This window comes from Narcine bancroftii, chromosome 1 (genome assembly GCF_036971445.1).
Source record: "Narcine bancroftii isolate sNarBan1 chromosome 1, sNarBan1.hap1, whole genome shotgun sequence".
In the NCBI taxonomy this organism is placed as follows: Eukaryota; Metazoa; Chordata; class Chondrichthyes; order Torpediniformes; family Narcinidae; genus Narcine; species Narcine bancroftii.
The window spans coordinates 160184640-160207661 of NC_091469.1; the positions used below are offsets into that span (position 1 = coordinate 160184640).

The 23022-nt window shown below is 48.6% G+C and overlaps 1 protein-coding gene across 1 annotated transcript in view; it reads right to left on the bottom strand.

The window, feature by feature from the left end:
• The window catches only part of phf24 (PHD finger protein 24), a 76892-nt gene extending 54275 nt beyond the window's left edge, over positions 1–22617 (bottom strand). Inside the window, exon 1 of the mRNA XM_069904421.1 lies at positions 22440–22617. The gene's annotated coding sequence lies outside the window, so the exon portion shown is untranslated. The remainder of the gene's footprint in view (positions 1–22439) is intronic.
• Between the last annotated feature and the right edge of the window lie 405 nt (positions 22618–23022).

Sequence of the window (23022 nt, forward strand, 5' to 3'; positions counted from 1 at the left end):
AAATTTAGACGTACAGCGTGGTAACAGGACCTTTCAGTCCATGAGTCCGTGCCACCTAATTTACACCCAAAAAACCTACACCCTGGTGCATTTCGAACAGTGGGAGGAAACCGTAGCCGTCAGGGAAAACCCACCCATGCAGATATGAGGAGAACGTACATACTTCTTACAGACAGCACAGGATTCAAACCCCGGAGCCAGTCGCTGGTGCTGTAAAGGCGTTGCGCTAACTGCTACGCCAACCGTGCTGCCCTTCATCACCATCCTTGGCAGGGCATTCCAGGCACCCACCACTATCTGTGTAAAAAACCCTGACATCTCCCCTAAACTGCCCTCCCTTCACTTTGTACTGATGCCCTCTGATGTCTGCTATTCCTGCCCTGGGAAACAGGCGCGATGCCTCTCATAATCTTATAGGCCTCTATTAAGTCATGCTGTGCCTAACCTAAGTTTAAAAAATATCTTTTGTTTTCAAATTGAAACAAGATAATGAGAAAAGTCCCAGCTCTCTTAATCTTGCCTCATAGTGTTACGAGCCCAGAGGACCCCAAAACCCAGCAGCAATAGAAATTCACCTAAGTCAATGGTTACTTAAACAAAAGTTGCTTTTAATTATCTTTAAACATGAAAACAGGATCAAACTTTAACTTATTACTATTAACTTAACCTAACTTAACCCCCTTCTAATTCTAAGCGCACGGATTCACAGTCCAATCTCACTTCTCACTTCTCCAAGTTCACTGGTATCAGGTAATTCTTATACTGTGCACAGAATTTAACATTTATGAATCTTCACCAGGCTCCGGTGCTTAAAGTTAAATGGCTACTGCTCAGGAAGGTTCTTGTTGGTTTCAGAGAGAGATTTGTTGCTCGTTCGACACACACAAACTGATTTACTCTGATCAACCACTTCATTGTCTTGCCGAAGAAACTTGCCCTATCTTGGGTTTTCCAAATAATAACCTCTTCTTCCAGGTCACCACAGGGTTCCTCTTGTTTTCCTTATTTCAGGTGAAACTCTAGCCAGCCATTTCCTCTTGTAAGGACTTCAAGGGTTTTGAACAGGCTGAACTCAGAACTCACAACCCATCTTCAAAATGGAGTTTTCCAACAAGCCGCCAGCTTGCCATTTTGCAGCCTCAACTGCTACTGTAGAACTGATCTCTCTCTCTCTCTCTCTCTCTCTCTCTCTCACACACACACACAAAGAGAAATCACGTCTGTTTATTCTCTCACAGCCTGCAAAAACCACATGACCTCTTCCACAGCTCCAAACCCAATAGTCGAAAGATCTTATCACCCGTACACAATAGATCAGCATCTTCATTGTTTCTGCAAAGTCAACTGAAGCCTCAACATCTAGCTTCAGCAAAGCTCTTGCATTTTAAATGAGATGTCTTTTGTGATGTGTTACTGTTTGTGAAGTGACCTACACAATCTCTCTCTTTTAAAGACATATTTATCCATAATCATCTTACATCCCCCATAACAAAAAGACTTATTTTCCAATCCAGGCCACGTGCTGGTCAATCTCCTGTGCACTTTCTCCATAGCTTCCACATCCTTCCTGTAATGGGGTGAATTTACCCGTATGGAGCCTGGTTTGACACGAAGATTAGATGTGCGGTGGACAGTGAAGAAACTTTCAAAGCTTGCGGAGGGATCCAGGCCAGCTGGAAAAATGAGCTGCAAAATGGCAGATGGAACTTAATGCAGACAAATGTGAGGTGTTGTTCTATGGAAGGACCAATCATGGAATGACATGATACACAGTAGGACACTGAGGAGTGTGGTAGAACAGAGGGATCTGGAAATATAGATATATAATTCCCTAAAAGTAGCGTCACAGGTGGACAGGGTTGTAAAGGGAGCTTTTGGCATCTTGGCTTCATAACTCAAAGTATTGAGTCCAGGATTTGGGATGTTAGGTAAAGTTGTATAAGACGTTGGTGAGAGCAAATTTGGAGGATTATGTGCAGTTTTGGTCACCGAACTACAGGTACGATATTTTAGGAACTGGCTTTTCGGGATGGTTAAACAGGTTAGGACTTTATTCCCTGGAGTGTAGAAGAATGAAGGGAGATTTGATGGAGGTGTACAAAGTTATGAGGGGGATAGATAGAGTAAAAACAAGTAGGTATTTTTCCACTGAGAGTAGGTGAGATTACAAGTCAGAGGACATGGGGTAAGGGTGAAGGGGGAACATGAGGGGGAAACCTTGTCACATAGAGAGCGGTGGAGGTATGAAACGAGCTGCCAGATGAAACGGTGAATTCAGGTTTAATTTTGATACTTGAGAGAAGATTGGGCAGGTGCATGGATGGGAGGATTACAGTCGAGATTCATGTCGATTGGACTGGGCAGAATAATAGTTTGGTGTGGTCTAGATGGGTCTGTGCTGTGGCATTTTGTGGTTCTATATGGTCAGGCAAATGAGACCAGCTCAGGTAGACAACTTGGTTGGCATTGATGAGAAGCCAGTGTTACCTTTGCTCTATTCTAACTGATCTCAGTAACTCTGCACTCTGGATTACACCCTTCTTGCCATCCTATGCATGGTTGATTAGCTGGACGGCTGGCAAAACAAACGTTCTCACTGCACCTCGGCACACATGACAATGAACTTGAATTGGACCAAAAGGCCTTTTTCCACATTCTAACCCTCCAGGACTTGATGGCTTGACAGAGAGGGTGGCCCAACCATGTGGGGAAGCTGAGGTCAATGTGGAGCAGCCAGGATCAGATTGAATGGAGAAGGGGGTCCAGGAGCCAAGGGGCAAATAGAGATGGGCAATTACGATGAGTATGAAAGGAAAGGATAACACTGTTACATACAAAACCAAAAGGACTTCTCACACTAACTATCCGAGACTCTCCTGTTCTTTAAAGAATATTTGGGGTCCAAACCCATCCATCCCTCAAGGTCACCCCACAGGTTGATAGGGTAGTTAAGAAGGCCTATGGGATGCTGGGCTTCATTAATAGGGGGATTGAGTTCAGGAGTCGAGAGGTCATGTTCTCTCTGGTGAGACAACACTGTGTTCAGTTCTAGTCCCCTCATTACAGGAAGGATGTGGAAGCTGTGGAGAGGGAGCAGAGGAGATTCACCAAGATGTTGGCTGGATTAAAAAAGAAGTCTTATGTGGCAAGGTCAACAGAGCTGGGACTTCTTTTGCTTTGGAATGTAGAAGGATGAGAGGAGACTTGATGGAGGCCTGCAAGATTCTGAAAGGTATGGATAGGGTGGACGGCCAACACCTGTTTCCCAGGGCAAGATCAGTGAACACCAGAGGGTATCTGTACAAAGTGAAGGGGGGGATATTTAGGGGAGACATCAGGGGTAAGATTTTTTTTAACACAGGGAGTTGTGGGGGCCTGGAATGCCTTGCCAGGGATGGTGGTGGAGGCTGGAGCATTAGGGGCATTTGAGAGAATCCTAGACAGGCCCATGGATGGAAGGAAAATAGAGGGTTATGGGGTAGGGAGGGATTAGAACTTTCATTTTAAGGAATATATGGGTCGTTTCACCATCGAGGGGCTATTTGTGTAGGAGAAATATTTGTCCTGCATGTGTATTCTTTGTCTGTATCTGCGTAATGTCTGGCTGTTTGTCTGCGTGTTTTCCACCGAGGACCGGAGAACGTTGTTTTGCCGGGTTGGACTTGTACGATCAGATGGCATTAAACTTGACTTGACTAAGTGTATGCAGATCACAGAGCAGTATTGCATTGTACAGGCCCTTCAGCGTCTGACTGGCTGCTAGGCCCCCGGGCCTCACCATTCTGCCACTGAGTGCACCAGTTTCTCTCCAGGTCTGAGTGCAGTGGATGAAGTTCAACTCACTGGAAAAGATCCGAGCCAGCTCGCCACACCGAGGAGACTGAAGCTGCTGGAAACTGGAGCCCAACACAGTCTACTGGAGGGGGTTCAGTGAGAAGGGCAGCGCCCGTGGTTGGTGGGGGAGGGAAGGGTAGGAGCCCTGTCTCAAGGTTCAAATTTATTGTCAGAGCACACACATGACATCACGTACAACTCTGAGATTCAATTTCCTGCGAGCCTGGCAGGATTTCCACTTGTCGGTAGTGCAAAAAAAAACTGTACTCGAGAAAAGTTGTGTGTACAAAAGTAAATATTCAGTAATAAATAAGAGCATTTTCTCTTCTAGAACTTTGCCTAAAACTTTTTACGAGGCTTCAATTTCATTGATTCCCAAAAGAGATTAGGATCAGTCTAAATGTACCTCTTGTGGGCTGATCTCATTATTAAATGTAGATTTTAAAATTCTTCCAAAGATTTTGGCCAATAAAAACTTGAGACTATCTTGCCTAAAATTATCTCTAAAGATCAAAATGGATTTATTAAGAATAGATAACTCTCATTTTAATGATGGAAAGTTATTTAGCATTATTTATTTCACTCCAATCAAATTTACCAGAATGTTTCACTTCATGCTAAAATAAAGCTTTTGTACAATCATCTCAGATCACACAAGGGTCTGTTTAAGTATGGAATTCCCAAATACTCCAAGTATTAAAAACAATGCTGGCTTAACACCCTATTATTTAATCATAGAGTTTTTGACTCTTTTAGGAAACCAAATTCAATTTTTCTTTGATGTTAACTCAACCCCAGATGTTTCAAATTTCTTGGTCTGGGATACTACCAAAGCTTACTTATGTGGCCAAATAATTTCTTATTCAGCCAATAAAAACAAAAAAGTTTGGGAAGAAAGATTAGAATTGATTAATCAGATTAAGCAAATTGACTTAAACCTTGCCCAAAATAGAGACTTCAGAAGAACTGAACTAAAATCTAAATTTGACCTTCTTTCTACACACCTGATTGAACAACGCGTGGCAGCTCGCACCCCCCACCCTGCGGCAAGCGAATCGGCTCCAGCAGTGGCGGGCGGGCCCACAGCCAGCGGCATCCACGCGGGGACTCTCAGTGCATGTCAAAGCCTCGGCCTGGAAGCCAACGTCACTTCCGCCGCGCAGGGCGCAAGGGTCGCTGGGAGGTGGGGTCCTCTTAAGTGCGTGATTTTGCATTAGTAAATCAGTTGAACCGAAACTCAGCACGAATCAGCGTGTTTCTTTCACATAAACGACTGGCTTCCAAAATCAAGGCTCATGGGATTGGGGGAAAAGTATTGATGTGGATTGAGAACTGGCTGGCAGAGAGTTGGGATAAATGGCTCGTTTTCTGAGTGGCAGGAGGTGACCAGTGGGGTGCCAAAGGGATCTGTACTGGGACCCCAGCTGTTCACAATTTACATTAATGATCTGGATGAGGGGATTGGATGTAATATCTCCAAATTTGCAGATGAGACTAAGCTAGGAGGGGTTATGTGCACGGAAGAGGGGGTCAGGAAGCTCCAGTGTGATTTGGATAAATTGGGGGACTGGGCAGATCCATGGCAAATGCACTACAATGTGGATCAATGTGAGGTGATCCACTTTGGTAATACAAACCGGAGGACAGATTACTATTTGAATGGCAATAGATTAAGAGATAGGGAAGTGCAGAGAGACCTAGGGGTACTTGTACACCAGTCTCTGAAGGCGAGCATGCAGGTACAACAGGTGGTTAAAAAGTCAAATGGTATGTTGGCCTTCATATCAAGAGGGTTTGAGTATAGGAACAAGGATACCTTACTGCAGCTGTACAGGGCCTTGGTGAGACCCCACCTGGAGTATTGTGTGCAGTTTTGGTCACCTTATCTAAGGAAGGATGTTCTTGCAATGGAGGGAGTGCAGAGGCGATTCACCAGGCTGATACCTGGAATGGCAGGAATGACTTAGGAGGAAAGATTGCGCAAATTGGGATTGTACTCGCTGGAGTTTAGAAGATTGAGAGGGGATCTCATAGAGACCTATAAAATTCTGGCAGGACTGGACAGAATGGATGCAGATGGGATGTTTCCAAGGATGGGAAAATCCAGAACCTGGGGCCATGGTTTGAGGATAATAGGCAAATCCTTTAGGACCGAGATGAGGAGGGATTTCTTGACCCAGAGGGTGGTGAATCTGTGGAATTCAGTGCCACAGAGGGCAGTAAAGGCAGGTTCATTAAATCTATTTAAGAGGGAATTAGATCTATTTCTTCAGTATAAGGGTATTAAAGGTTACGGAGAGAAGGCGGGGACGGGGTACTGAACTTTAAGATCAGCCATGATCTCGTTGAATGGCGGAGCAGGCTCGAAGGGTCGAATGACCTACTCCTGCTCCTATCTTCTATGTTTCTATGTTTCTATGTTTCACTCACAGTGGCGTACCAGCCACATTGATTTTAAGAACTAAAGGCCAATTTTATATTCATTGAGAGAAGTCCAGTCAACTGTTGCCTAACGAATTGAAAGCCCTGTGAGCTAATAAGCAAATTAATGATACATCTCCCTGATAAATTCAAAATAATAGACAAGAGTTATAGTCAGATGGTCTCACCAGGGCCACAGGAGGAGAGGCGATGGGTTACTGTTTGGAGGTGGAAAGGGAGGAGGAAAGGGAGGAGTCAGGTTCAAGAGAGAGCACCTGAGCTTATAGCCCTCAACAATCGGCACTCCTCCTTGAGTACTATTGGGGTGGGACAGTCAGGCTAAGGAAGGCAGCAGTGGATATATCTCTGGCGCAGGGTCAGCCTCTGCAGCCCAGAAGGGTAGGAAAAGGAAGAGGAGGGGTATAGTTGTAGGGGATTCGATGGTCAGGAGGACTGATAGAGGATTTTGCGGACACGATAGAGAAAACCTGATGGTGGTTTGGCTCCCTGGTGCCAGGGTCCAGGGTATAACTACGCGTGTCCAAGACATCCTGAAAGGGAAGGGTAAGAAACCAGAGGTCGTGGGACACGTCTGTACCAACGACATAGGGAGGAAAGAGGAATGGTCCGAAAGGAAAAATATAGGGAGTTAGGTAGGGAGCTCAGAAGAAGGACTGTAAAGGGAATAATCTCTGGATTACTTCCTGTGCCTCGTGACAGTGAGGGCAGAAATAGAATCAGGTGGAGGCTGAATGTGTGGCTAAAGGGGTGGAGTAGAAGTCACGGATTCAAGTTCTTGGATCACTGGGACCTTTTTTGGGGGAAGTGGGACCTGTACCAAATGGACGGGTTACATCTGAATCCCAGAGGAGCCAATTTCCTGGTGGGGGCATTTGCTAGGGCTACCGGGGGGCTTTAAACTAGTATGGTTGGGGAAGGGGTCCATGTAAGGAAGTACATCAGAGAGAGGTATTGTAGGTGAAAGGAAAAGACTTATTCACAAAATTTGGGGTGGAACAGCAGTTGATTGAGGAGGAAAGGGATAGATGCTATGATGGGGGAGGGAGGACGGTGACAAATAATAGTGTGGATGGCAGAGAGGGGATTAGGCAGAAGGTAAGATGCAGGACGTCTCTTCAATGCATTTACTTCAATGCAAGGAGGTTTGTAAGGAAGGTGGACGAGCTAAAGGTGTGGATAGACACTTGGCAGCATGATGTAGTTGCGATTAGTGAGACATGGTTGAAGGACTGTTGTGACTGGCAGTTGAATATTCTGGGATTTCGCTGCTTTAGGTGTGACAGAATGGGAGGGGTAAGGGGGGTTGTGACATTACTTGTCAAGGAAGGTATTACAGCGGTACTGAGGCGTAATAGATTGGAGGGCTCGTCAAGGGAGGCAGTGTGGGTGGAATTAAAAAATAAAAGAGGTGAGGTTACAATTATAGGGGTTTATTATACACCACCAAATGGGGAGGGGGAACTAGAAGAGTAAATGTGTAGGGAAATAGCTGAGATGTGCAGTCAGCACAGGGTGGTGTTAGTTGGGGATTTTAACTTTCCTAACATAGATTGGGAGACGCAGTCAGTGAGTGGGCTGGATGGCTCAGAGCTTGTAAAATGTGTGCAGGATTGCTTATTGCATCAATATGTTGAGGTGTCCACTAGAGAGGGAGCAGTGTTAGTTCTACTGTTGGGGAATGGAATAGGGCGGGTGACAGAGGTGTGTGTTGGGGAGCACTTTGGATCCAGTGATCATAGCACCATTAGTTTCAGCTGAATTATGGAAAGGGATTGGTCTGGTCTGATGATGGTCTTTGAGTGGGGGAAAGCCAGATTTGAGGAGATGAGAAAGGATTTGCAGGGGTTAGTTTGAGATGATTTTTTTTTCTGTAAAGCATGTTGAAGAGAATTGGGGAGCACTTGAGAGTGCAGAATCTTTATGTTCCTGTCAGGACAAAAGGCAAGGCCAAATGTTCAAGGAAGCCATTGTTTTCTAGAGAGATTAGGAAGATGGTTCGGGATAAGAGGGAGGCCTACGTTAAATACAAGAAGCAAAGGATTGATGAGATGTATGGATGATACATAGATTGTAGAAAGAACCTTGAGGGAAATTAGAAAGACAAAAAGAAGTAGAGCTCGTCGAAAGAACCAAAGACTTGTTGATCCAAACCAAGGCTTTTATTAGCAAAAGACAGGAGCTCTTCACAGGTGGCCGACCAGTCCGGAATGATCCGACCTGGCTAGGGACACAACCCTTTAAGGCCCAGACAATAGGTGTGGCTTAGCTCTCAGCCAATCGCTGTAAGCACAGTCTAGATACTGTAACTATATACACTTTATACATTGGTGTTAGATCTGTACTATCACTGCACTTTCATGTTTTACTCCTCTGATTGAGTTTATGGTTGAGGAGTCAGAGGGTGGAGGGGGAGCAGCTGTTCCTGAACCTGGTGGGTGCGAGGCTTGTGGCACCGAGACCTCTTTCCTGATGGCAGCAGCAAGAACAGAGCGTGTGCTGGGTGGTGTGGATCCCTGATGATCGCTGCTGCTCCTCTCCGACAGCAGTGTTCCCCGCAGATGTTCTCGATGGTGGGGAGAGTTTTGCCTGTGCTAGCACTGCTTTTTGCAGGCCTTTCCACACAAAGGTACCATACCAGGCCGTGGTGCAGCCGGTCAGCACACTCTCCACTGCGCACCTGTCGAAGTTTGCCACGCCAGGCCGAACCCCCGCAAACTCCTGACAAAGTAAAGGAGCCAACCTGATTTCTTCACAGTGACATTGGTGCGTTGGGTCCGGGAAACATTCTCTGAAATAATGAATCCCATAAATTTAAATTTTCTCACCCTCTCCACCTCTGATCATTCCAATGATTTAGGATTTTTCAGAATTTATTGTCATGAACGTGTCATGAAATGGTTTTGAGGCAGCTTTAAAGGTGCAAATATTGCTGTAAATTACACTTACAAAGTAAATAAATCAGCGCAAAAAAGAAGAGAAAGTGAGGCCATGTCTGTGGTCATTGTCCGTTCAGAAACCTGATGGCCGAGGGGAAGGAGCTGTTTCTGTACTGTTCGGTGTTCGTCCTCAGGCTCCTGTACCAAGGAGGAGGATCCAAGAGCCGTCAAGTGTTCCCCACATGCCTATCCCTTCATTCCAGGAGTTATTCTTGTAAATCTTCTTTCAACCCTCTCCAACGTCAGCACATCCTTTCTTCAATAAGGAGCCCAAAACTGTCCCGTACTCCAAGTGAGGCCTCACCAGTGCCTTATAAAGCCTCAACCCCACATCCCTGCTCTTGTATCCTGTTCCTCTAGATATGAACGCCAACATCGCATTCGCCTTCTTCACCACCGCCTCAACCTTCAGGGGATCCTGCACGAGGACCCCCAAGTCCCTTGACGCCTCCCAATTCTAACATTTTCTCCCCATCCAAATAACAGGGTGGCCGGGTGGGCGTAGCGGTCAGCACAATGGCGTTACCGCGCCAGCGACTGGGACCGGGGTTCGAATCCCACGCTGTCTGCAGGGCATTTGCACTTTCTCCCCATGTCTGGCTTGGTTTCCCCACCCCACTCTCCACCAGGGGGAGGGGGGGCTTCCATTTTCCTTCCACTGTTCGAAAAGTACCTGGGAGTTGTCATTTAATTGGGCTCGTGGGCTGAAATGGGCTGTTACCATGCTGTAAGACTAAAAATAAATAGTCTGCCCTTTTATTTGCTCGACCAAAGTGCTTGAAAATGCAAATACATATCTTTGCGCAGGATCTTCAGCTGACTTTGACATCCAACAGCACACCAGGCCATTCAACCCATCCTGCGCATGCCAGTTCCAATAACTGGAATCCCAAAACCACCCCCTCCCTCCCTTGCCACTTAGTCAGGCACGAGGCCTCTGGGTTCCCCTCTCATTGAAAGTCACCGGGAATCTAAAATTAAAACGCTGGAAACACCCAGCACGTCTGGCAGCATCTGCGGGAAGTGAAGGCGAGTCAACGTTGTCCTGTCCAAGGTCCTTCGCCGGGGCAAGTACGGAGACCAAAGGAGCTCGAGGGGCTGCAGGAAGAGCGAGTCAGAGCAACCCCCCCCCCCCAGCCTCTCTCGGGGGGAGAAATCGCCTCCAATCCGCTTGCCCCTTGCCCGCGCATAGGGAGCGATTCACAACAGACAATTGACACTCTGACCCCACACATCTTTGGGAGGTGAGAGGCCACTGGAGAGACTGAGAGAAGATTCATTGTCATGTAATAAAACAGATGTAATATTACATGAAAGTTTCTTCAGCCTGCTGTAAGGCAGACTTATTTTCGCCATCAGCCTGACATCCATTACAGTCGGAGAAAGAGAGTCTCCCCTCAGAGTCACCGGGTGTCCGTGGATTTACTTCCAGTGCTCCCACACCCTCTGCAGCTGGCACAGACTTTAGTCCAAACTGTCGGCAACCCGAGCTCCAGATCCAAAGCCCCAACACGGTCAGCGCCCTCGACACCCTCTTGCGTTCTGGTTCCGATACCTGGTACCCCCTTTCTGCCAGTCCCATGCCAGTGTCCAGCAGCCCGCAGCCTGGTGTGAATCCCACAGATCGCAATCTCCAGCAGCCCGCAGCCTGTGCGGGTTCCTTGTCTCAAGTCACCAATTGCCCACTGTCTGTGTGTTCTTCATTGAGCCCATCACTGGTCTGCCGCCATAGTCACCGTCCTTCAGGGTCGTCTTCTCTGCTCTTCCTTCTCAAACTGTGGGGGTGAGGTCTCCGGTTTCTGGTGCCCTGCACCAGTCCTTTGCTTCCATGGAGTCTGTGACCACTCGAGGCTGCTGCAGAGCACAGTGGATGTAGGATGTTAAAATGCCCCACTGTCAGCTCCTTTAACCGGCCATTTAAAGCCTGTGTGAAGCCGTCAGTAGATGGACTGGGCAGTAGGACCCCGTGGGGCAGTGCTGTCTCCCCGCTGGTCCACGCCAGTGGCAGGTTGCAGCACCTCCGTCAATGCCGCCAGCGCATGAGGTTACTGAAAGAGCACGCGGACTCCAACACAAAAAGAGCCCGAGTTAGGGATCGAACCTGGGCCCCCAGTGGGAAGTGGCAGTGGTTGGATTGGCTTTACCGTTGTGCTGATGGAGAGCAGGTTCAAGTCAACACCTTATTGGCTGCACAGGGATTCAGGTCTTCTGCCCAACACTCGTAACGGAAACATGGCAGTTTCCAAACATCATGGCCATCAGGAAAGAGGTATCGGGGCTACAAAACTCACTCCACCAGGTTCAAGAATAGCTGCTCCCCCTCCACCATCGGACTCCTCAATGACAAACTCAATCAGGGACCCATTTAAGGACTCCGACACGTGCACAATATTTATCACTGAACATTACTTTTTGCACAGTTTGTTTACATTTCTCTCTTTTCAACACACCTTTCTACTTGAACATAGTTGACAGTCACCGATAATTTAATTTAAATTTTTTAAAATTTAGACATACAGCTCAGTGACAGGCCATTTCGGCCCTCATGCCCCTGCCGCCCAATTTACACCCCATTAACCTACAACCCACCCCCACCCCCCCAGTACGTTTTTGAACAGTGGGAGGAAACCGGAGGCCCCTGGGGAAAGCCCACGCGGAACATACCAACAGGCAGCGCGGGATTCGAACCCCGGGTCCCGGTCGCTGTAACGGTGTTGCGCTGACCGCTACACCAGCCGTGCCACCCATTAAGTAGAAATTCTGCCTGGCCCACAGGATGAAGAATCTCAGGGCTGCACATGATGTTATGTACTGTACGTACTCTGACAATACATTGGAACATTCATCCGCAACGGATCTGGGAAGATTTTAATATTTTAATGATACACCTGTCTGGAGGTAGTGAAGATATATCACTGACGTTTCGGGGCTGAGCCCTTCTTCAAGACGTGAGCCGAGAGCAGGCGGGCGCCTGAATTAAAAGGCTGGTGGAAAGGGGAGAGTGGAAGGGGAAGGAGTACAGGACAGCAGACAAAAGGTGTTGATTGGACATGGTGAGAGGACAAGAGAGAGGAAAGGTCTTTCTGGCCCACGAAACCCATGCCGCCCAACCACTCCCGATTAACCCGCTTAAGCCCGCCCGCTTTTTTTGGAGGGTAGGAGGAAACCGGAGCACCTGGAGGAAATCCACGCAGACACATCCAGAACGTACAAACCCCTCGCGGACAGAGCCGGATTCGAACCCAGGTCGCTGACGCTGTAACGGCATCTACGCTAACCGTGCGCTTCCAGGGCTAAAGAGTACTTCAGCTCCAGGCCTATGAATCAAGCAAGGTAGACTCGACTGGGGGGGCGGTGGTGGGGGAGTGATGGGGGGGATGGGTTTCGATACGACAGAGGTGGAGAGATTGCTTCGTTTGGGAGAGAATTCTGTGGAATTGGTTGCCCCATTGGGCGAATTTAAAGGACAGGTTGGTAGATTCTTGGCTCATAAGAGTGCCAAAGGTTACAGGGAGAAGGCAGAAGAAGGATGTTGTGACGGGGATAAAAAGACGCAGGCCATGATTTGAAAGCAGGAGACTTGATGGGCTGAATGGCTTAATTCTCCTTCTACATTTTATTGTCTTATGGTCTAAGGAGGGCACTGGTTAAAAACTAAGCCATGGCCCCCAGTGATAGAACATTCCAGCACAGTACAGGCCCTTCAGCCCACAATGTTGCTCCGTCACAACCAAACACTTCCCTCCCTTCGCACCCTCTGTTTTCCTTCCATCCACATGCCTATTTAAGTCTCTGTTAAATCTCCCTATTGTTCCAGCCTCCACCACCACCCCTGGCACTGCACTACCCTCTATGTGAAAAAAACTTACCCCTAATTTTTTCCCCCACCTCCCTTGAACAGATGTCCTCTGCCATTGGCTATTGTCACCCTGGGGAAAAATTGCTGCTGGCTGTCCATCTGATCTATGCCCCTCATAATCTCATTTCCCTCTACTGAATTACCTCTTCGTTGCTCGAACGAGAAGAGCCCCCAGCTCTGCCAACCTTGCTTCATACGACAGGGTTTCCAATCTGGGCAACAACCTCCCTCCACGTCCCTCTCTAAAGCATTTCCATCCTTCCTGTACTGAGGCGATCAGAACTGAACCCGATATTTCTGGTGTGGTCTAACCAGAGTTTTATATAGCTGCAACATGACCTAACAGCTCTTGAACTCAACCCCACCCCCACCCCACACCCCCAACTTATGAAGGCCAGAATACCATAAGCCTTTTTAACTGTCCTATCAGGGACTGTGCGGTTAGCGTTGTCCTACGATCAGGACCAGGGTTCAAATCCCATGCTGTCTTTAATGAGTTTTTACATTCTCCCCATGCCTTAGTGGGCTTCCTCTGGGGTCTCCCACCATTGAAAATCGTACTGGGAGTTCTAGGTTAATTGGACAGCACGGGCTCGTGGGTCAAAATGTGTTGCATGTCTAAGCTTAAATTTAAAAATTCGATCTGTGCAGCAAACCCCTGAGGGATCTTGGAACTGAGCTCAACCTGCTTAAAAATCCTGACATTAACCATGTATTCAGCCCGCAAGTTTGACCTTCCAAAATGCATCACCACACCGAACTCCATCTGTCACTTCTCCGCCCCACCCTGCATTCTGCCTATGCCCTGTTGGAATCTACAACATCCTTCTGCACGAAGCACCAAGCCACTAAACCCTTGTATCGCCTGCAAACTTACTGACCCTACTTCTTCATCCGGGTCATTTATAAAAATGGCAAAGGGCAGGGGGAGGGGACCTCCAGGCAGAATATGCTCCATCTTTCTGCAGGCAAGCCAATTATAAATCCACACAGGCAGGGTTCCACGGATCTCACGCCTTGTGACTTTCTGAATGAGCCTACCATAGAGAGCCTTGTCATACACCTTGGTGAAATCTGTATACACCCCATCCATTGCCCTGCCTTCATCAATTTCATCTGTTACCTCGTCAGAAAGCTCAGTTAGGTTCATGAGGTATGACCTGTCTCCCACAAAACCATGTTGACTATCCCAGAGAACTTAGAACATATAGAACACTACAGCACAGTACAGGCCCTTTGCCCCTCAACATTGTGCCCACCCATATATTCCTTGAAAAATACTAAACCCTCGCTACCCTCTATTTTTCTTCCATCAATATGGCTGTCTAAGAGTATCTTAAATTCCCCTAATGTTCCAGCCTCCACCACCCCAGTAAGGCAATCCAGGCCCTCACATGCCTTACCCCTCACCCTTCACTTTGTACACATGTCCTCTCTGCTACTCTGGCCCTGGGAAACAGGTGCTGGCTAACCACCCTATCTATGCCTCTCATAATCTTGTAGACCTCTATTAAGTCTCCTCTCATCCTTCCACGCTCCAAAGCAACAAAATCCTAGCTCTGCTCACCTTGCCTCATAAGAATCGATTCCTAATCCAGGCAACATCCTGATGAATCTACTATGTACCCTCTCCATAGCTTCCACATCCTTCCTGTAATGAGGTGACCAGAACTGAACACAATGTTCCAAGTGTGGTCTCACCAGAGATTTGTAGAGTTGCACCATGACCTCTCAACTCCTGAACTTGATCCTCCTATTAATGAAGCCCAGCATCCCATAGGCCTTCTTAAGCATCCTATTAATCTGTGTGGCGACCTTGAGGGATTTATGGATTTGGACCCAAGGTTCATCCACACTCTTAATTAATCGACCATTAACCCTGTACTCAGCTTTCTGGTTTGTACTTCCAAAATGCATCACCTCACCCTTCTCCGTAAGACTATGCTTCTCGAAATACTCATTAATCCTGTGTTTAAAAGCCCACTCCAATAGTTTGCCTACCACTGAGGTAAGACAAACTGGCCAATAATTCTCAGGATTCTCTCTTAAACAAGGGGACTACATTTGCTATTTTCCAATCCTCCGATACCTCCTTTGTGGCCAGGAAGAACGTAAAGATCATGGCCAACACCTCAGTAATCTCTTCCCTTGCTTCCTGTAGTAACCTGGGGTCTATCTCATCTGGTCCTGGGGACATATCTGTCTGAATATTTTTAGGAATATCCAGTACTTTGTCAAGATGGCGGCGCTGCCAGAAGTGCTATGACGGCAGCACTGCCGCTGGCAAGGGCCGGCAGAGAGTGGGGAGCAGAGACACAGCGCCGCCCTGCTGGGTCCATCCGCCCAGTCAGACTGCCATTGGCTGCGTACAGGCTTTAAGCGGCCTGTAAATAAAGCTGACAGCAGTTTTATTTAAAAATATTTCGACCACAGGATCTGCACCCAAGATGGTGGCACCGATGACCAGCAGCAGCCACAAGGGGTTGCAGCCTCTGAGGACTGGCGCAGGGCACCAGAAAACAGGAAGACCAAACCCCCCCCACCCCCATCACCCCCAATCCCTCTGTCTGAGAAAGAGAAGCGGAAGAGACGACCCATGGGGTGGTGACCGGAGACGTGTTCTGTGACTGAAGAAACTCCCAGGCGGTGGGACTGCTGGAGACTCGAGGCGAGGAACCCATGCAGGCTGCAGGAGACCGCGGTCAAGGGACTCGCACCAGGCTGCGGGCTGCTGGAGACTGTGATCAAGGGACTCGGTCCAAGCTGCTGTAGATCATGGTCAAGGGATGGTCCAGGCTGCTGGAAACTGGCTCGAGACTGGCTGAAGGGGAACCAGGTATCGGAACCAGGATGTGAGACTGTGCTGAGGGCGCTGAAGGGTTCCTAATCGTGATGGAGGTTCGGATCTGGAGCTCGAGTTGCCGATGGTTTGGACTGGACTCTGTGAATGCGGGGGCGGTGGGAGCGCTAGAGGTGAATCCACAGACACCTGGTGACTCTGGGGGGGGGGACTCTCCTTTGCTTCTCTTTCTCTGTCTGTAAGAGGTGCTTCAGGCAATTTCTGCCGATGGCAAATTTATCTGCCTTACAGCAGGCAAAAGGGAATTCTGTGTACTATGACTGTCTTAATTACGTGACAATAAATCGAATCTTGAATTTATTTTCTCTTTCTCAACATTGGCACACTTTTTATTATATATGTACAAACTTTATTCAACTGCAACATCACAAACACAAAACACAGAGAGCTTCAGCGAAAACCAAAACCATCGTAACGTGAGAGGCAGTAATTACGACCACTTCTCTATTGCACAGTATTACACGTCAAATTAAAATACGATTTTTGTCATCTATCATCCCCGGGTGGGGGGAGGGGCGGGGGTCACAACACTGACACTCTCCAGCACATTAGCACGTTCCCCATTGCCCTTCATTCCCCTTCCAAGATATCTGCCTTCTTGCACAAATGTGGCTGACCCTCCACCACCATCAACTCAGCCCTCACCCACATCTCCATTTCCGGGTCATTGCCCTGGCCCCCTCTACCCCCAGATGCAACAGTCATAGAATCCCCCTCATCCTCACCTACCACCACACCAGCCTTCGCATCCAACACATCATCTGCCGGAATTTCCAGCACTTACTACAGGATCCCACCATCAGACACATTTTTCCCTCCCCTCTCGGCCTTCCACAGGGACCGTTCCCTCCGTGAGTCCCTTGCACACTCATCCCTCCCCACTCATCACACCCCCAGCACCTTCCCCTGTGCCCAGAGGATGTGCCACACTTGCATCCACACCTCCTCCTCACCACGGTCCAGGGCCCCAAACAGGCCTTTCATGTGAAGTAACACTTCTTGTACACCCAGAGGACTTAGTTACTGCATCTGGTGCACCCTTTGTGGCATTCTCTACATCAGAGAGACTGGTCGCAGACTGGGAGATCTCTTCGCTCAGCACCTCCACTCCTTTTGCAACCACTGCGACCTCCCAGTGGCCAATCAAATTCTGAGTCACATTCCCGCGCTCACATGTCTGTCCATGGCTTTATGTTCTGTCCCACCCTGACCACCCGCAGATTGGAGGAACAACACCTTATTTTCCGTCTGGGCCCTCTCCAGACAGATGGCTTGAACATCAACTTTACTGCTTTCCACTAAACCTGCTCGCCTGTTCTTTCCCCTCTCCCTTTTCCTGCCCTTCCGGTTCTTTCACCCACCCAGCCCTCCTCCTCAGTGCTGCTGTCCCCTCCCTCCCTTCTCCACCTATCATCTCCTGCCCTGCCACTCCCCCTCCCCCCCTCACCTTTTTGTTCGGATGCTTGCCGGCATTTTGTCAAGCCCAAAACATCAGTTCTGTATCTTCATCTGCTTGACCTGCCGAGCTTCTCCAGCATTTTGTGTTTTAACTTCAACCACAGAGTCTACAGAATTTTTTGTTTTATCCTTAACTTCCCTGATTCTTCCAAAGTCCATCAATAGTGTTTTTTTAGACAGCAATGTCCGAAAAATCTGGGGAAAATTTAACATAATCTCTCACCGTGTGGTCGTTTACACTGCGCGCCTTAAGTTCCTGTGCGCGTTAGTCCCGGCCCTTTTACCTGGCCTGAGTCATCAGCTGGACACCAGATTCATTTGGCGAGTTTTGCGGTGCGATTTACGCTGCAGGTTCCACCCATTCACCCCCCCCCACCCCGAAAAGTGGCAGGGGGTCCTGCAGGATAAATCGCGGGACAGGAATCGACTCCAAATAACATAACAATAACATAACAATTACAGCACGGAAACAGGCCATTAGGCCCTTCTAGTCCGCACCGAACCAAACACCCCTTTCTAATCCCACCTCCCTGCACAATGCCCATAACCCTCCATCTTCCTCTCATCCATATACCTGTCCAACCTTTTCTTAAATAATACAATTGACTCCGCCGCCACTATTTCTCCCGGAAGATCATTCCACACAGCTACCACTCTCTGAGTAAAGAAGTTCCCCCTCATGTTACCTCTAAACCTCTGCCCCTTAATTCTTAACTCATGTCCTCTTGTTTTAATCTTTCCTCCTCTTAACGGAAATAGTCTATCCACATCCACTCTGTCTATCCCTTTCATAATCTTAAATACTTCTATCAAATCCCCTCTCAACCTTCTACGCTCCAAAGAATAAAGACCCAATCTGTCCAATCTCTCCCCATACTCCAGATGCTTAAACCCAGGCAACATTCTGGTAAACCTTCTCTGCACTCTCTCCACTCTGTTTATATCCTTCCTATAATTAGGCGACCAGAACTGCACACAGAACTCCAAATTAGGCCGCACCAACGTCTTATACAATCTCAACATCACCTCCCAACTCCTATATTCCATGCAATGATTGATAAAGGCCAGCATACTAAAAGCCTTCTTCACCACCCTATTCACGTGAGTTTCTACCTTCAGGGAACGATGTACCGTCACTCCTAAATCTTTCTGCTCTTCTGTATTCATCAATGCTCTCCCATTTACTACGTATGTCCTATTCTGATTCTTCTTACCAAAATGAAGCACCTCACACTTATCAGCATTAAATTCCATCTGCCATTTTTCAGCCCACTTTTCTAAGCAGCCCAAATCCCTCTGGAATCCTTGAAAACCTTCTTCATTATCCACTATTCCACCTATCTTAGTATCGTCTGCATATTTACTAATCCAATTCACCACCCCATCATCTAGATCATTAATGTATATAACGAACAACAATGGGCCAAATACAGATCCTTGAGGCACACCACTGGTCACCGGCCTCCAACCTGACAGACAATTATCCACTACCACTCTCTGGCCTCTCCCTTTCAGCCAATGTTCAATCCATTTGACTATCTCAAAATTTATACCTAAAGAATGCACCTTCCTAACTAACCTTCCATGTGGTACCTTATCGAAGGCCTTACTGAAATCCATATAGACAACATCCACTGCGCTACCCTCATCCACATTGCTAGTCACCTCTTCAAAAAATTCAATCAGATTGGTCAAACATGACCTTCCTCCCACAAATCCATGTTGAGTGCTCCTGATCAGACCCTGTCTATCCAGATGTTTATAAGTACTATCTCTAAGAATTTTCTCCATTAATTTACCTACCACAGACGTCAAACTTACAGGCCGATAGTTGCCAGGCTTCCTCCTTGAACCCTTTTTAAATAACGGAACCACATGCGCAATGGGCCAATCCTCCGGCACTATCCCCATATCTAATGACATTCTAATGCCCGCACTTTCCTTTTAATACTGCCCGTGCAGTGGCAAAATTCCTTGATCATGCCGTGACACGCCTGCAGTCCAGAGACCCTGAGTGTCGAATGCATCTAATGAGGCAGCCTTCACCGCTTTCTTGGTCAGAGAATTCCACAGACTCACCATCTCTGGGAGAAGCACTTCCTCCTCCTCTCCGACCTAAATCTGCTCCCCCAAAGCAAGAGGCAGTGGCCCTTAGTTCTAACCCTGCCTGCCTGTGGAAAGGACCTCCCTGCTTCTACTTTACCTGTCCCCAAGCCATTTTATACGTATCTAGATTCCTCCTCTCTTACTCCAATGAGCTCAGATGCAGGTTATTCAAAGCATCCCTGGAAGGCAGCTACCAGTGATGGGACAGGCGCTGAGTACTCTGGAGTCTGATTCTAACTGCACTTTTGTCATTTTTAGAACAGGGGAATTTCTTCAGCCAGGGGGTGGTGAATCTGTTGCCACCGGCGGTTGTGGAAGCCAGGTCACTGGGCATGTTTAAGGCAGAGATCGAGAGGTTCTTGATTAGCCAGGGCATCAAGTGTTATGGGGAGAAGGCAGGGCAGTTTTGAGCTCCTCATTTTAAGAACAGAAGTGCTAACTGTAGCTCTACCAATTAGACCCGACAGAGCAGAAATGGATTTAATTGCTACATACTTACAGGCATAGCTTACATGCTGTTGGCCCCGATTCCAAGGCAGTACTGAGGGAGAGGGATTGGGCGATACCACCTTTATTGTGGGTGCTGGAGGGGGAGGAGTTACAGTATCGGGAGGCGGGTCAACCAGTACAATGACTGTAATATATGGTTCCACCACACTGATGCTGGAGTTGAGGTTCACAAGGATGATTCCGGAAATGAAAGGGTTACCTATGAGGTTCTTTTGACGGTTCTTGGCCTTTACTTGTTGGAAGTTAAGAGAATGGAGGGGGGGGGGGGGTCAAATCGCATTGTAACATTTTGAATGTTGAAAGGCAAGGACAGAGTCAATGTAGAAAGGTTGTTTCCCTACGGTGGGAGAGTCTAGGACAAGAGGGCACAATTTTAGGATTGAAGGGTGTCCACTTAGAATAGAGATGCAGAAGAATTTTGTCAGCCAGAGGGTGGTAAATCTGTTGCCACAGGCGGTTGTGCAGGCCAAGTTAAGACCGAGATTGATAGGTTCTTGATTGGCCAGGGCATCAAAGGCTATGGGGAGAGGCCGGGCAGTGGGGCTGAGTGGGGAAATGGATCAGCTTATGATTGTATGGTGGGGATAACTTGATGGGCTGAATGGCCTATTTCTGCTCCTCTATCTTATGGTCTTTTGGTCTGTTAATTCCACATCCATCACCCCTTCCCACCCTCATTTTCTCAATTCTCTTCCTTTGTTTCACTCTCCCTCACTCATCTTTCCTTCTCTCTAAGCCAATGGTTCTCAACCCTCTATTTTCCCACTCACATACCACCTTAAGTAATCCCCCACTAACCACAGAGCACCTATGTCATATCCCCTTTTTCTACCCCTCACTCTTCCCATCACCCCTTTCCCCTTCACCCCCCCCTCCTCCCTTCTCCTGATCACACACCCCCCTCCCCCCCCATCTTTACCACTTTGGCCAGAATTGTAGGTCACCCCCCCCACTCAACTCCCCAGCCTGGTTGCTGGAAATTGACCACAAGACATTGGAGCACCATTTGGCCCATCGAGTCTGCCCCGCCATCCCATCACGGCAGATTTACTATTCCTTTCAATCCCCTTCTCCTGCCTTCTCATCGTTACCCTTGACCCCCATTCCTGATCAAGAACGTGCCAACCTCCTCCAGAAATCTTACCCAATGACATGGTCCCCAAAGCCGTCTGTGCCAATGAAGTCCACAGGCTCGCCACACTTTGGGTGAAGAAATTCCTCCTCATCTCTGTTCTTAAGGGACATTTGTGTGTCCTGAGGCAGTGCCCTCTGGTCCCAGACTCACTCCCACCCCCCCCCTCCCACTGTAGGACCCATCCTCTCCACATACACTCACTATCCAGAACAGATAGATTTCAGAGACTCCCCCTCCCCCACCCAGCGAGTACAGTCCCAGAGGGCATCAAGTGCTCCTCTTGCGATAACCCTTCCATTCCAGTGGGTGGTCAGCACCACACCTTCACAGTGCTGGCGACCAGGACTGGGGTTCAAATCCCACGCTGTCTGCAAGCACCTTCTCCCCGCGTCTGTGTGGGGCTTTTTCCCGGGGGAGTGGGCTCTGGTTTCCTCCCACCTTTCTAAACATACCGAGGGCATGGGCTAATTGGGCGGCACGGCCTTGTGGGGCTGAAATGCCCTGTCACCGTGCTGAATGTCCACATTATAAAAAATCCCCTCCCCCCCGAACTTCCTCTGCACCCTCTCAGTGCACTTAAACCCATTTTTATTCGGGCACCCACCGACAATTTCCTCATAGAGTCTCAAGCCCGAAACGTCATCTTTGCTCCAGATTACAGCGGTTCTCAACCTTTTTCTTTCCCTTCACATCCCACTTTAAGTCATCCCTCTGCCATCGGTGCTCTGTGATCAGTAGGGGATTGCTTCAGGTGGGATGTGGGTGGGAAGAAAAAGCCTGAAAACCACTGTTTTGATTGTACCCAATTGACTCGTTATGTGCAGGGTTTCAGAGCTCCGAAGGAAATGGGCCAATGACCATTTTTCTCAAGCAAAATATTTCGGTAACAATTGGGTCTAGAGCAGAGATTCTCAACCTTCCCACCCACATCCCACCCTTACTGATCACAGAGCACCAATGGCAGAGGGATGACTTAAAGTGGGATGTGAGTGGAAAGAAAAAGGTTGAGAACCACTGCTCTAGAAAGACCAGCTGAGTTTCAACCACATTTAACCCTCACCTCATTGCCCCCCCCCCTTCCACCCCCAAACCCCCTCCAACGAGCCCAAGCACCCTCTGCCAGGAGAAAGTCCCACACGCCTTACTGCTGGACCAGGCAACCCTCCCGGGCTAATCCACAGCCCTGGACTTATGGCAAAGCCCCCCACCTTCAAAGCCTCTAAAGTTGCAAATAACGTTGCTAGCAACCCCCACCCACCCCCAGCCCCCCAGCCCCCCTGGGGTGGAGGAATTCCTCACCGCGTCTCACTCCTGGATTCAGAAATCCCAATCAAATCAAGTCCTATCCACTCACTCGGATGGTTCATCGAGTCTCTCCCTCTCCCCTGCACCCCCTTCCCCTCCGATGAGGGTCGGGTTCCGCGTCCAAGGTGCAGACGCCGCGATCCGAGCCCAGATTTGATCTGAATCGCGAACTGAGCTTGTCTCTGCACCAAGGAGGTGCCAGCGCTCCCCCTCCTCCCCGCTCCAGCCCGACACACACAGAGGCTGCGGACCGACCCTTTCCGACTGCGGCTCCGTGACACCGCCCAGGGAAGATCGCATTTCTCAGCCCCCCCAGCCCCGACACATCCATTCGGTGAAGGCGGCGCCCGCCCCGGCGAAACCCGCGGACGCTGAGCCCTGGCTGCGATCCAGCCTCCTCCATCCTGCCAATTCAAGCTGTGGGCGGATGGGATCCCACCCCGATCCTTTTATCCCCACCCCCACCCCCAAGAGAAATCTCCCACCCACCTCCATTCACACCAGCCCCATTGCCCCTCGGATTTATTGTCAGAATGCATACATGACATCACCTACAACCCTGAGATCCCCACCCTCC